Source organism: Gavia stellata, chromosome 19, assembly GCF_030936135.1.
Source record: "Gavia stellata isolate bGavSte3 chromosome 19, bGavSte3.hap2, whole genome shotgun sequence".
NCBI lineage: Eukaryota > Metazoa > Chordata > Aves > Gaviiformes > Gaviidae > Gavia > Gavia stellata.
In genome coordinates, this window is record NC_082612.1 from 15,408,381 (window position 1) to 15,420,482 (window position 12,102).

The following is a 12,102-nucleotide window of genomic DNA, read 5'->3' on the forward strand; positions in this document are numbered from 1 at the left end:
ACATCCTGTTGTCAATTAGACTCACCGGTATTCTGTGGCAGCAGCATTGGGCCCCCGGGATGTTATATAGTTTGTTTTGCTATGTAAACAGCATGAAGTAATCCAGGCAGTGAAGGACACAGATGAGCATACTAAGTAAAAGAATAAAAGTCTGTGAGTGAGAGTCAGAGAATAAACAGTAACAACATCCCTGGGATATAATATCCACTGGCCTGGAGTCATCAAAAATATATACAAAAGAAAGTTAAGGGACTAATTAAAATAAAATACACCCGTTCTTCTGCTTCTGTGGATAGAGCAAGAGAAGGACTTAGTGTAGGAAAAAAATTAATGTAGTTATTCACTTTGATTTTAGCACATACCAAATACAGCTTCCAGGTGAATTTTTTTATATATAGCACCTATTCTGGGACCTGACCCGAACCTCAACCGATTTGTTGAAAATTTTTGTCCTCCCTTGTTTTCAGTAGGCTTTGAATCAGGTTATAAAAGCAAACGTTCATTCTGTACCTGTATATTTATCGATTTTGTGAAAGTAAAATGTAAGATAATGTCCCTAGACACATTTTTAATTGGTGCAGCTTAGGCCCCCTTTGTTTGAAAACACAGTCCCATATTGTATTAGGAAAATCTCTCTCTTTGTAATACTAGCATAAACTTGTACAGAAATGGGACTGCAACAGATTTAAGAATGTGCTCCTGAGTCTTTCCTCCTCTCCTTTTGGACACACAGAAATGAGATATGCAGGACGTTTAAAATCTGTCAGAGTTCATTGATCAAAGAAAACATATAAATCCATGTTTATTAACAATGTTTGTGTTTAAATAAAACTTTCCACAGCACACAAACATCAAAATATTTCCCTTAGTCCCTTGGTGCTCATTGTTTATGGCATTCAGCATAGAGTGCGCCTTCCCACCCTCTCATTTATAAATAGTGCTTCCTTGATGGTAGTTTTCTATTATCAGTTTTACAACACCATGTCATTCTGTCTTTGAAATTTCTAGATAACACTGTGGAAAAATTGCATGGTTTACTGTTTTGAACACAGGCTTGAGAACCAGGACTCCTGGTTTCTATTCCTCTCTCTGTCAGCACTTTGCTGTGTGACTGTGGCCAAGTTACTCATCTTTTCTACTCTTTGTTCTGCTACATCTGCCATTTTCCAGATCCTTCATGCATCCGGATTTCAGATAGGTGCAGGCAGTTTTCTGGAGTTTTCTCTCACAAATTACAACAGAATAGAAACCACTGAAGGCAGGGATAGAAAAGATACTCTCTGCCCCGATGGATTTTTTTGCAGTGAAAAGACCGGAGATTGCACAGGAAATAAAACCCCAGCAGCAATGTGAACAGCCCTATGCACTGTCCAGCGCGCCCAGGAAGGAGCAGCTGAGCACTCAAGAAAAAATGTGGGAAGAGGGGATGTGGAGATGCATGGCAAAGAAAGAAATTCAGCAAAAAGAGAGAGAAAAAGGTAAAAAAAAAAAAAAAGGTACAGTAGAAGCTTCCTTTCTCATGTAGAAAACCAAAGGAATTAATCATTCCTTACCCTTCACCTTCCCTCAAACAAAAGTCTAGAAAATGGGGAGGGTAAAACAGAGTAGAAGGGAAGGAAAACAATAATGAGCAAGGATGTTAACAGGCCAGTCAATCCCCATGGATTGCTAAGGTACAGAAGTGAGAGCCACAAATGGTAGCCGAGGAGTGAGGGTTGAGGAGGAGTGCTCCTGATGTTACGGGAAAATTTCCTTTAAAATTTACAGGGAATGTCCTCAATCTACAACCGACATGTTCACATTTCACGAGCTAAAAGGCACATACCTCCAAGATTAGAGAGGGAGCTCACAAAAAGGTTCACGGCCAGGAGATGACAATGGCTTCCCGGCGACCGCCCTGCCGAGCGCAGGGACTCAGCTGGCCGCGCAGCAGGACCCCAGGACAACCTGGCAGTGCTGGCCCTGCTGCTTTGCTTCCTCCCGTAGCCAGGGAAGTCAATAATCAGCAGCCCACGATCACCCAGTTGCTGCTGATCAGTTGACACGGTCTGGCACGGAAGATGTGCTTGAACTGCTTGACAACTGCAGGCAGCACTACAGCAACTGCTTGGACATCCTTCTGATAGCCAGCATTAACATTGCTTGCTAGGAATGATCATCAGTGTTTAAGTTTTCTCTCTCTTCCCTTCCTTCCGATCGGAATGAAAATGTCAGCTCCTCATGTGAGAAGGCCGTTGCAAAAACAGTTGACACGGAGCAGGCATCTTTCAAGGACTTTTTCTGGGCTTTCCTTTCAGTAAGACAACTTTTGAGGGCTCTATAAGCAATACTATTGCAAAAGAACTGAAATCTCCTCTTTTGCTAAAAGCATCTCACATTTTATATAGAGATGGGAGTTTAGCCTTCTAGAAAAGACTGAAAGGCAGGTCAGTATTCTGGAGACAGTGAATTAATGGAGGTAGTGCACACACATTCAAACTTAACATTTTTTTTAGTTCACACAAAGACAGCATAAAAAATAGATTATTTTATGACAGTGTGAGCAATGGATCTGCCAAACGGAATTTAAACTCAGCTCCATAACAGAATTATGTCCCATCAAGTGGCACGACATGTAATATTTCATTTTCTGGCTCACTACTACACTGTCTGTGAGAAAATATAAAACCAGTATCTTTGCAGACTCCATTATTCACATGTTCTGAAAGTGTGTGGTATTAATTAATCAGAAAGGAAGACAGAATTCTTATATGAAATATCTTTCCATTTTAATCCTAATTAAAACAAGCTGAGCCCAAAAATTGTAAGAACCGATCAGGATCACTAATTGCAAAAGACGAAATATATTTACCAAAAATGTGTCAATTGATTCACACTTTTCATTTTGCTTCTTTTTTTCCTGAATGAATAATGGAAAGATTTTTGCAAATAATTCATCTTCTAGTCATAAAATTGAAAAATTCACATTTTTGATCACTTCTATTTACTATTGCACTGGAGAATAAGTTTCAGAACATGACAGTTAGTTTATAGTTAGATAAATGATTGCATGACTTTAAAGCCATCCAGAACCCCACCTTCCTGTGCTGGCACTGTACAGCCCTCAGGATTTCCAGAAGAGAAGTAATGCTAGCAAAGATCTCCTTGTTTGAACATATAGCCCATATTTTTCACTAATGTGTGCCTATATTTATATTCCTCAGCTAGTGGATTTTGATGAGATAATTGTTCATGTTGTCAACTCTTTAAATAGCTGATAGGACATCCTGGTCCATAGGATATATTGCAACAAAAAAATAAGCATCCTCCAAGTATGACATTTGCAGTTCTGAAGATGGCCAGTGGCAGTTCTGAAGCGATTAGGTAGTTTACTATATTATATCAACATCCAAAATTGAAAGCATTCATTGATAATTATTGCCTAGACAAGAAACATATTTCTAAGGTAAAAAACCACAAACTATGTCAAAAGCATACGCTGAGCAAGATCCATGTTTGTAAAACTTGAGCCAACTAAAAGCATAGTAGCAGAGCAATACAGCTTCAGAGAAATGTTATAGTTGGCTCCTATGATATGTACCTTCATTTTTTTATTAAAAAAATAAAATTTCTATTAGCACAGGAAATAAAAGCTGATGACAAATCTATCAGCCAACTGGCCGCTCAGTTTAGATCTTCAGTAAACAACAGTGCTCATAAGCATGGAAGGATAGTTTTCTTTGGGAACATGGAATCAGAATCATGGAATCACTAAGGTTGGAAAAGACCTGTAAGATCATCAAGTCCAACTATCAACCCAACCCCACCATACCCACTAAACCATGTCCCACAATGCCTCATCCACACGTTCCTTGAACACCTCCAGGGATGGTGACTCCACCACCTCCCTGGGCAGCCTGTTCCAATGCTTCACCACTCTCTCAGGAAAGAAATTTTTCCTAATATCCAGTCTAAACCTCCCCCTCTTGTGGGGGAAAAGAGGATATGAAACCATCACATTTCACGGTGTCAAGGCAGCGTACTAAAATACACAGAGGAATGTTTCTGGGCTGGCAGGGACAAGTGGAAAGAGCCTCGCAGGCTACTTACCCAAGTGTGAGCTTTACCAAAGGCAGGCACAGCCAGTCCCCGTCCCCAGGCATGGCCTCGGGAGGGAGCAGTGCTGCTCGTAGGTGGCAGGGCTCTTCATACGCAAGACGTTACTGCAGACCCTTCCTGGCACTTTTTGTGGCACCCTCACGCAACCCAGAGCTGAGGGGATGAAACTGCACGTGCACCTGGTGCTTCAGCCTCTTCAGACACACGTCCTGGTTTCCGCTCTCGTGGGGCTTGCTGCTGCCCATGTGCAGCTGCTTCCTACTGCCTCCCCCTCACCCCGAAAGCTGATGCCCCTGCTCCTCTCCCAGCAGCTCTGCACCTGCGAAGCCTCCCTCCCAGACTCCTTTAGATTAGCTTAAACACTTCGGAGCAGTAGGTGCTTCCTTGCCTGGATTAGTTGGAAGATGGGGAATGCGTGTTTGACTAAGCTACCCCTTATATCTCTTTTAATTTCTACATGAAACATCTAATAGACATTCTCATCGTTTTTGGGCACAAAACTCTTGGCAAACCAGAGGCGATTTGCTTGGTGGTGAAGACAGAGAAGTGGTGTTTTCCCCAGTCTTGTGCTGCTGCTCTCCCACTCCTTCACATCTCTAACCCCTCCTCAATAGGCACCCCAGCTCCCTGCTGAGGACATTCCATATGACAGGCTCCCCCCTAAATATTACATTCCAGCCCTTCTTCCAGCTCTTTCTCAGAAGACCCAGCGACTTGGACAGAGAAAAAACATGAGTCATTGCATTCCCTGTGCCATCTGGCAAAACTGCTCTGGGGACGTTCCTAGGGTGCGACCTGGTGAAGACCTATTTGCGGATGAGTTCCGGGAAGTAACATTGCTTTTCCTTATTTTCCTCTTTCAGTGTTGAGCTTTTTCATTCACTGCCCAGACTGTGTTTTAGCCCACCAGACAAAACAGTTTGGCCAGACCTCTCTCTAGACCTCTTGGGCTCAGTGGATGGAGTTACAAGCTGTCTGTCTCCCATTTACTACTTACTGCAAAGGAACCCAACTGTACAGAGAGATGTTTGGTTTGCTTTGCTTTCTCCAGAGCATTTCTCCAAGAACTAAAGCCTTAGGAGACTTCTGTTCATTTACATAGGAAACTGATGTTTCTAGATTTTCATTGTTGCCTTCCTCCTTCATTTATATAACAATATCGTACTTACACATCCATACACATTTGAGTTGCTGTGAATACAGCATCCCAGAACTCCTCAAAATACAATGATACACTAGACGAGGCTTTTTTTTCAGACAAAATCTGCAGCAATTAAGACTTAAAGAGTGACAATAAAGCCATTGAACTTAGAACACTGACCACAGAGGAAGTTAAAACCAAAGCTGCTGAAAGGCTATTATTTTACTTCCAAATCTATCAAAATAGTAAGCATGTTTCTAGTAAAAAGAGAACACAAAAAACTGAAGGATGCTGATATTAAAAAGTTGTTTGAAGCCTTTAAAAAAAAAAAATCACTTGGCCAAAATGTTTTTATCCCTGAAAAACTTTGCAGAAAACATTTCTCATAATTTGCCACTTCAAGACTATTCTAAAGTGGTTACAAGTTGCCACAGATAATGTACTGTTCTTTGACCAAAATAAAGAAGGAAAACCAGATACGTCTAGTGTAGAAATGTGCCCAAAACCTGAAAATAATTGTGGATCCCCAACAGCCCACCCACAGACTCAAAAGTAGAGCGAGTTAAAATATTTCTTCCTAGGCTACAGGAACTTTTGCACATCTTTGATGCAATAAAGATCAGTGTAGCATCCTGTTAACGTAATGCAGGCTGTTCACTACAATAAACTGCTCTTCAGAGGTGACAGAGTCCCTTGAGTACTGGACTGGGTGTGGGGTGATTCTGTTGCTGGATACCCTAACAGTCTTTTGTGATCTTAGAAAATTACCCTACTTCTTTGTGCTTCAGAGGAAGAGTTTGCAATAATAACTTCCTGCCTTTTCAGAGTATTTAGTAACCTACACATGAAAATGTATTCTTCTGTCTATGTATTTCATGGTACATACATTTTCTAACAGAAATTCTAGAATTTGGTAGATTTTCATACAGTAATAAAAATCTGCATCTCTTTTCTCAGCCAATATTCCAATCTGACTATTTTAACATAAATACTTTTTTATTGTTCCACTGCTACTTTCTATAGGGTTAGAAACACAAGAAATACGTGTGAATCAATAGGAATATTTGGGGGCCAAGTTTTCAATTTGCACGGAGTGTCCAACTAAAGCAAATGAAACATACCCTAGCTGAGAATCTGGTCCCTGAGTCTACCCATGGGTACTGAGGATGCCTAAACACAGTAACGTACACGTGGTCAATAGTAACTGTTTGCAATCTTCTCTGAAATCTCAGTCTGACTAGTGGAGCTGTACAGACACCTTGTCAAGAGCAATATAGTTTACACCACACCTAGCAATGGCAAAGCCCGCTGTGCTCTCCCCTGCAGTAAATTCGTCCCTGGAAGCTATCTAGGTTTTCTGTATATTTTCAAGACATTGATCAAAACAGCAATCTCACTCTTTTGGACATGTGGGGTAGAATCTCACACCACTGAAGAAAACGCCAGTATTTCCTATGAATTTAATGGGTTCCTGGTATCTCTTAGAGATAAAAGTTTCTTCCTTAAAATTTATTTTGGACACCAATGCTTTAAAAACACCCACTGGAAGCACATTACACTAAAGCTTCATTATTCAAACAAATGAAAGATGCAATAAATGTCTTTTTACCCTACAGACTTTTTAAAATATAAAGTCTCTTCCTATCTAAAACATCGAGAACCAGAACTGTGCTGAAGTTTTGAAGAGCCACGGACGGGCATTTTGTTATTTGGAATCTGCGTTCCATAACAAGGACGAGAGACTTGTAGAACCGGGGATCGAGACAAAGAACAGACTGCAGTGGGACACTAGTAAAACTGCAACTCTTCATACAGTTGAAATTGCATCAAGTATCCCTTCCTTGCCCTTTGTGGCTTACTTTTAAATACTGAGGAGTGGGTTTTGGCACTTCTTTTGAAAGGAAGAAGTTGCTCCAGTCTCTAATTTTTTCTTCAGTGGTGTCTTGCCAGCTGTGCTAACTGTGCTACATGGTGTAATAGAGAAAACAGAGTCATTCCAAGCTGCTAAACTCATTTTCACTTTTCAGTGAAACAAGTTTTAACCGATTTTTTAAAAGGTGAAAAGCCAGTGCATTAACACACTCATACAGACTGTGAGGTTTGCAGTATAGAATTCAAAGTCTTCCATTGCAAAACCAAGTAATATATTACAGGCCATACAGACTAAGCTGATCCATAAGCCACCTTTGTTCCGGAGACTATGCGTTACTCTCCATGGAATGGAATTCTCAAATCTCTGTGGAGAAAGGTTCTTTTTACAGAGGAAGAAAATATTTCCTAACGAGAGTATTTACTGGAAATACTGTAAATTCATGCCACATAATAAAGATGACTGGGAAGTCCTTCAGTATCTTCAGGAAGGACAAAAGCCAAAGCCAAATGGATGTCAAATTACTTCAAGGCGTTCCTTTGCCTGATCTGGATGAGCACTTGAGGTTTTATCATAAAGGGAGAAAACTGGAAACTGAACTGACTGGCCTGCAATCGTTGAGAAAAGGCATCAACATCTGTTTCTGGTCTTTTGCTGAACAATCCCTTCAGCTGATCATTTGGATTGAAAGTAAATTGGTTTGTTTTCATAGGTCCATTTCTTCCAAATTCAGATAAAACAAACCTCTCCTGTGGGCCTGATGGTTTGTGTTCTGAATTCTTGGTTCATGTGGCACCGATTCTCTGTATTATATTGCTAACACATTACCCATCTTGAAGAATACAAAGCAGGCTATGCCTTGGCATGTTTCTGTAAGCTTCCTTGTCTAGTTACAAGATGTTGCGAAAGCATGAAAATGGGATCCTGATAAATTCCCTATGGTCAGGGAAAAACATGTGTGTGCACATGTGTTTTTATATATATATATATAAAAAGCGACATTTGTCACAAATGTCAGCTACAGCATTCTAGAAGGAAATCTAGTCGCTCTCTGCTAGCAAATTCTACTCCTAGACATGACAAATTCTGTTTAGGTCACATTACAGCCCTGCCTTAGCCATGAATTCAACATTTGGCTGTAAGATTCCTCAAAGGTAGTGCTTGTGTGCAACTGGAATTATGTTGAAGTCCCATCTCCACCGAACAGGAATTAAAAATAACTGTAGTCTTACCCCCTTTATACAGGTTTTCTGAAACTTTCCTGAAAGCTGGAATAGGGGAATAGAAGAGCAAAATGACAGTTTAAAAAGTTTGTCCTCAAAGAGGGTTTCAATCTCTTGCCCTGAAGTAAAATGAAACCATAAAACATGAATCTTACAGTGAGATTCCCATTCTGATGATTCTCCACTGGACTAAGTACTTTCTTAACAGCAGCAAAATGTAAAGTCATCAGAACTTTAATTAGGCAGACAGAACTACAAATATACACCCATTCTAAAGCTGTGATTTGTTGTGAAATACTTTACTTGAGCACTGTAACAAATGAAAAGTAAGTTTTCAATTTCTTTACATCCCAGTGGAAGTAAGAATACAAGAAGAAACAGGAAACTACCAAGTCTAGTTTCTAAGAAATATATTACGGTTACCGTAACTCATCAACAGGAGCAATTCTATCAAAGATACTCTCTCTGACCACCTCTATAATTTTTCAGGACACTATTAACATGGGGCAACTACACTCAAGAAGCTAGTCAGGGAAAAAGCAGTATTTTAATGTAGCTTAACATCTTCATATAGGAGGAATGAAACTATTATTTCTTTTTCTTTTTTATCTCCAGACTGATGATATTTACATATTTACAGGATATTTACAGTTTCCTCATCTTACTTACCGTGAAAGAAAAGCAAGCATTTTCTTCATTTTTATTACGGTATTAAAACCCCAGAGGACCAATGGAAAGCGTGAACATTTTGCTGACAGTGCCTCCTCTTCAGACTGACGTGGCTGTTTGAACGCTTTTCGAAGGGCGCAATGACAGCTGAGGCACAGCCATTGTAAACTGCAGGAGTTAGGAAAGGCTGCCACGGACCATCACGTTCCCACCTGGTCTTGCGTGTTTTTGAGAAGGAGGTTCACTATTATCAGGCAGCTGGTAGCAGCACCCACCTCAGCATGGCCTTTACTGGCCTCCCTACTGACTTACAACCTTCTGACGGGCCTGTTGCCCATTCCATAGCAGAGCTCCGTGCAATCAACCTGCTCCTATGCGTAGAGTACAACCTCCCTTTTTTGCCATTTTACAGGATAAAAATGCACGTTTTGTTGCACTTCAAGCATTCTCCTTTTTTTCTGGCTGGGGTTTTGTTTCATTAGAAACTATATATTCTTTAATTGTATTAAAGAAAAAGCTGACTAATTCAATTTTCATCAAAAAATGGAAAATACTGATAACTCTAGTAGGTCTCAACTGACCACTATCATTATTTTCAGCGCCATGTGCATTAGATTTGTTAGGTAAATCCAGTAACAGTTGTGCTGAAAAAAAGATCAGCTTCTGAAATGCAAGAAACTGCATGTATCACAGTTCTTTCAGAAGACAAGGTTTAAATGGATGTAAAAAGCCCCATTTTTCCAGTATCAATAGCATTTGGAAATGCAACCAAATTCCGAGTGCTGTGAGCCATAGAGGTATAATAACACACAAAAATATAATAAAAATACTATCTTTTTGTTATTTAACTTCAGCTATACACAGACATTTAAGTGCCAGCTGAAGAAGACTCAAAGCTTTAGTCTGATTTCTAGTCAAAGTACAAATACAGACTTCTCTGTGCATAATGAGCAGAGTTTTATTTCTGTTGAGTGAAATAGTTTTGTTTGGAACCTAATCTTAATTTCATGGCATCAAATACAAAAAAAGTTACAACTTACTGAGAGGTGGTCCCTTCCTTTGCCAGATAGCAAAACAAGAAAAAGGACTTCATTCGATTAAATAGTTTATATGTATAATTTAAAAATGCTAGGAAAATGCTTACAGACATTTCCAAAGACGCAGTGAAATCTGGTCTGAGAACATACACATCAAGAACCCCTTCTGATGTGCAGAAAATCCTCCAAGAGTGGCATGTTCTTGTAACAAAGGTTATTTACAGTGTGAAACAAAACATAGGCAATCTGGGATGACACGGTTACCCAAAGCTCTGCATTAGGAGGTCCAAAAGGAAAAGATAGTGTCTACAGACACTTACAAACAGGCAAATAATTTTCTAGGTTAGAAATAGAACTGTTTAGGGAAAAAAAGTCTCACAGAAGACAGTGAGGTCTTCTCCTGAAATTATATACCTATTGGTAAAATATCAAAAACTGAAACATAGCCTTCAAAAAGCTTAGAAAAACTTCTTGTATTTCACTGGAAATCCAATTTTACATTAAAAAAATCATAATCCTAGTCAAAATTCACTTCTCCTTAAATATTGGTAAGAATTCTGAGGACACTTCTCTCACTTAAGAGACCTTAGTACCCAGCTAAACTACCTACTTTACAGATACTAAGTACGGAATTCTAAATGAAATTAATGTATTATGCTTTTTTTAACTAGAAATCAGGTCTTTTCACACACAGAGAATCATTAAGGTTGGAAAAGACCTGTAAGACCAAGTCCAACCACCAACCCAGCCCCACCATGCCCACTAAACCATGTCCCGCAGTGCCACATCCACACGTTCCTTGAACACCTCCAGGGATGGTGACTCCACCACCTCCCTGGGCAGCCCGGTCCAATGCTTCACCACTCTCTCAGGAAAGAAATTTTTCCTAATATCCAGTCTAAACCTCCCCTGGTGAAACTTGAGGCCATTTCCTCTTGTCCTGTTGCTAGTCACTTGGGAGAAGAGACCAACACCCACCTCTCTACAACCCCCTTTCAGGTCATTGTAGAGAGCAATAAGGTCTCCCCTCAGCCTCCTCTTCTCCAGACTGAACAACTCCGGTTCCCTCAGCAGCTCCTCATAACTTATTTCTTTCTTTTAATGACTGTAAATGACTATGTCATCCAGATTTCTATACACAGGCCACCATCTTCAATCAAGACTTGGAAGTGTGGCAGCTACGTAACAGCAGCACATAACGGAGCACCCCTCTGTGCCTGCCTGAAGGAAGAGCAGGCTGGTGTTTGCAACGCAAGTGTGATACACGGGACAGCATGAAACCGTGAGTCACCAGACCATAACTGAAAAATGAAAGGGAAATATCTTATGGCTTACTAAGGACTCAAGAGGCCACCTGTAACCAGTAAATCATCACCATCTTTAATATCTACTAATGCTGTTACGAAAATTTAGTCACATAGGTCATTTTTAATGGATGAGTAAAACAATTCTTTTTTTCCACCTCCATCAACTTCTTGGTAAAAGATTTTGGTTAAGAAAGTCTACTGCACAGGCTGGGAATGCTTCTTTATAAAACCATAAAAATCATATTTAGCATTAGATTTTGCTGTCACTTCACATTTTAAATTGTATGCTAAATGCACAGGGAACAATGTCACTTGCCTGGCATTTTTTATTGGTAAATATCCTAGAGCCATCTATGGGGGCTCAGTACAATCAGAAAAAGGATGTATGTATTTTCTGATTACACTTTTTCTATAAGACACAAGTTACTTTTCAGTATGAGCATTTGAAACAAGAAAATAATCTGAAAATGAGTAAAATGAAAGTATGCTACAAATACTGTAGATCACTCAAGATCTGCAACTAGAAATCTTCATTCTTGACTCCATATAGCTGTCTGATGAATTGTAAGTGATTCTTCAGCTGCTGGTATTTAAGAAACCAAAATTTCCGGTGAGTTTTCTATTATACCTGATTATGATTGGGGTTGGCAGCATTTCTCATGAAAGTAGCTCAATTTTCCAGATGTTTCTTCAGTAAAGAGAGCTACTTCTGCTTTCCAATATCAAAGCTTTCCTAAATACTACCACTTTCTTTTCA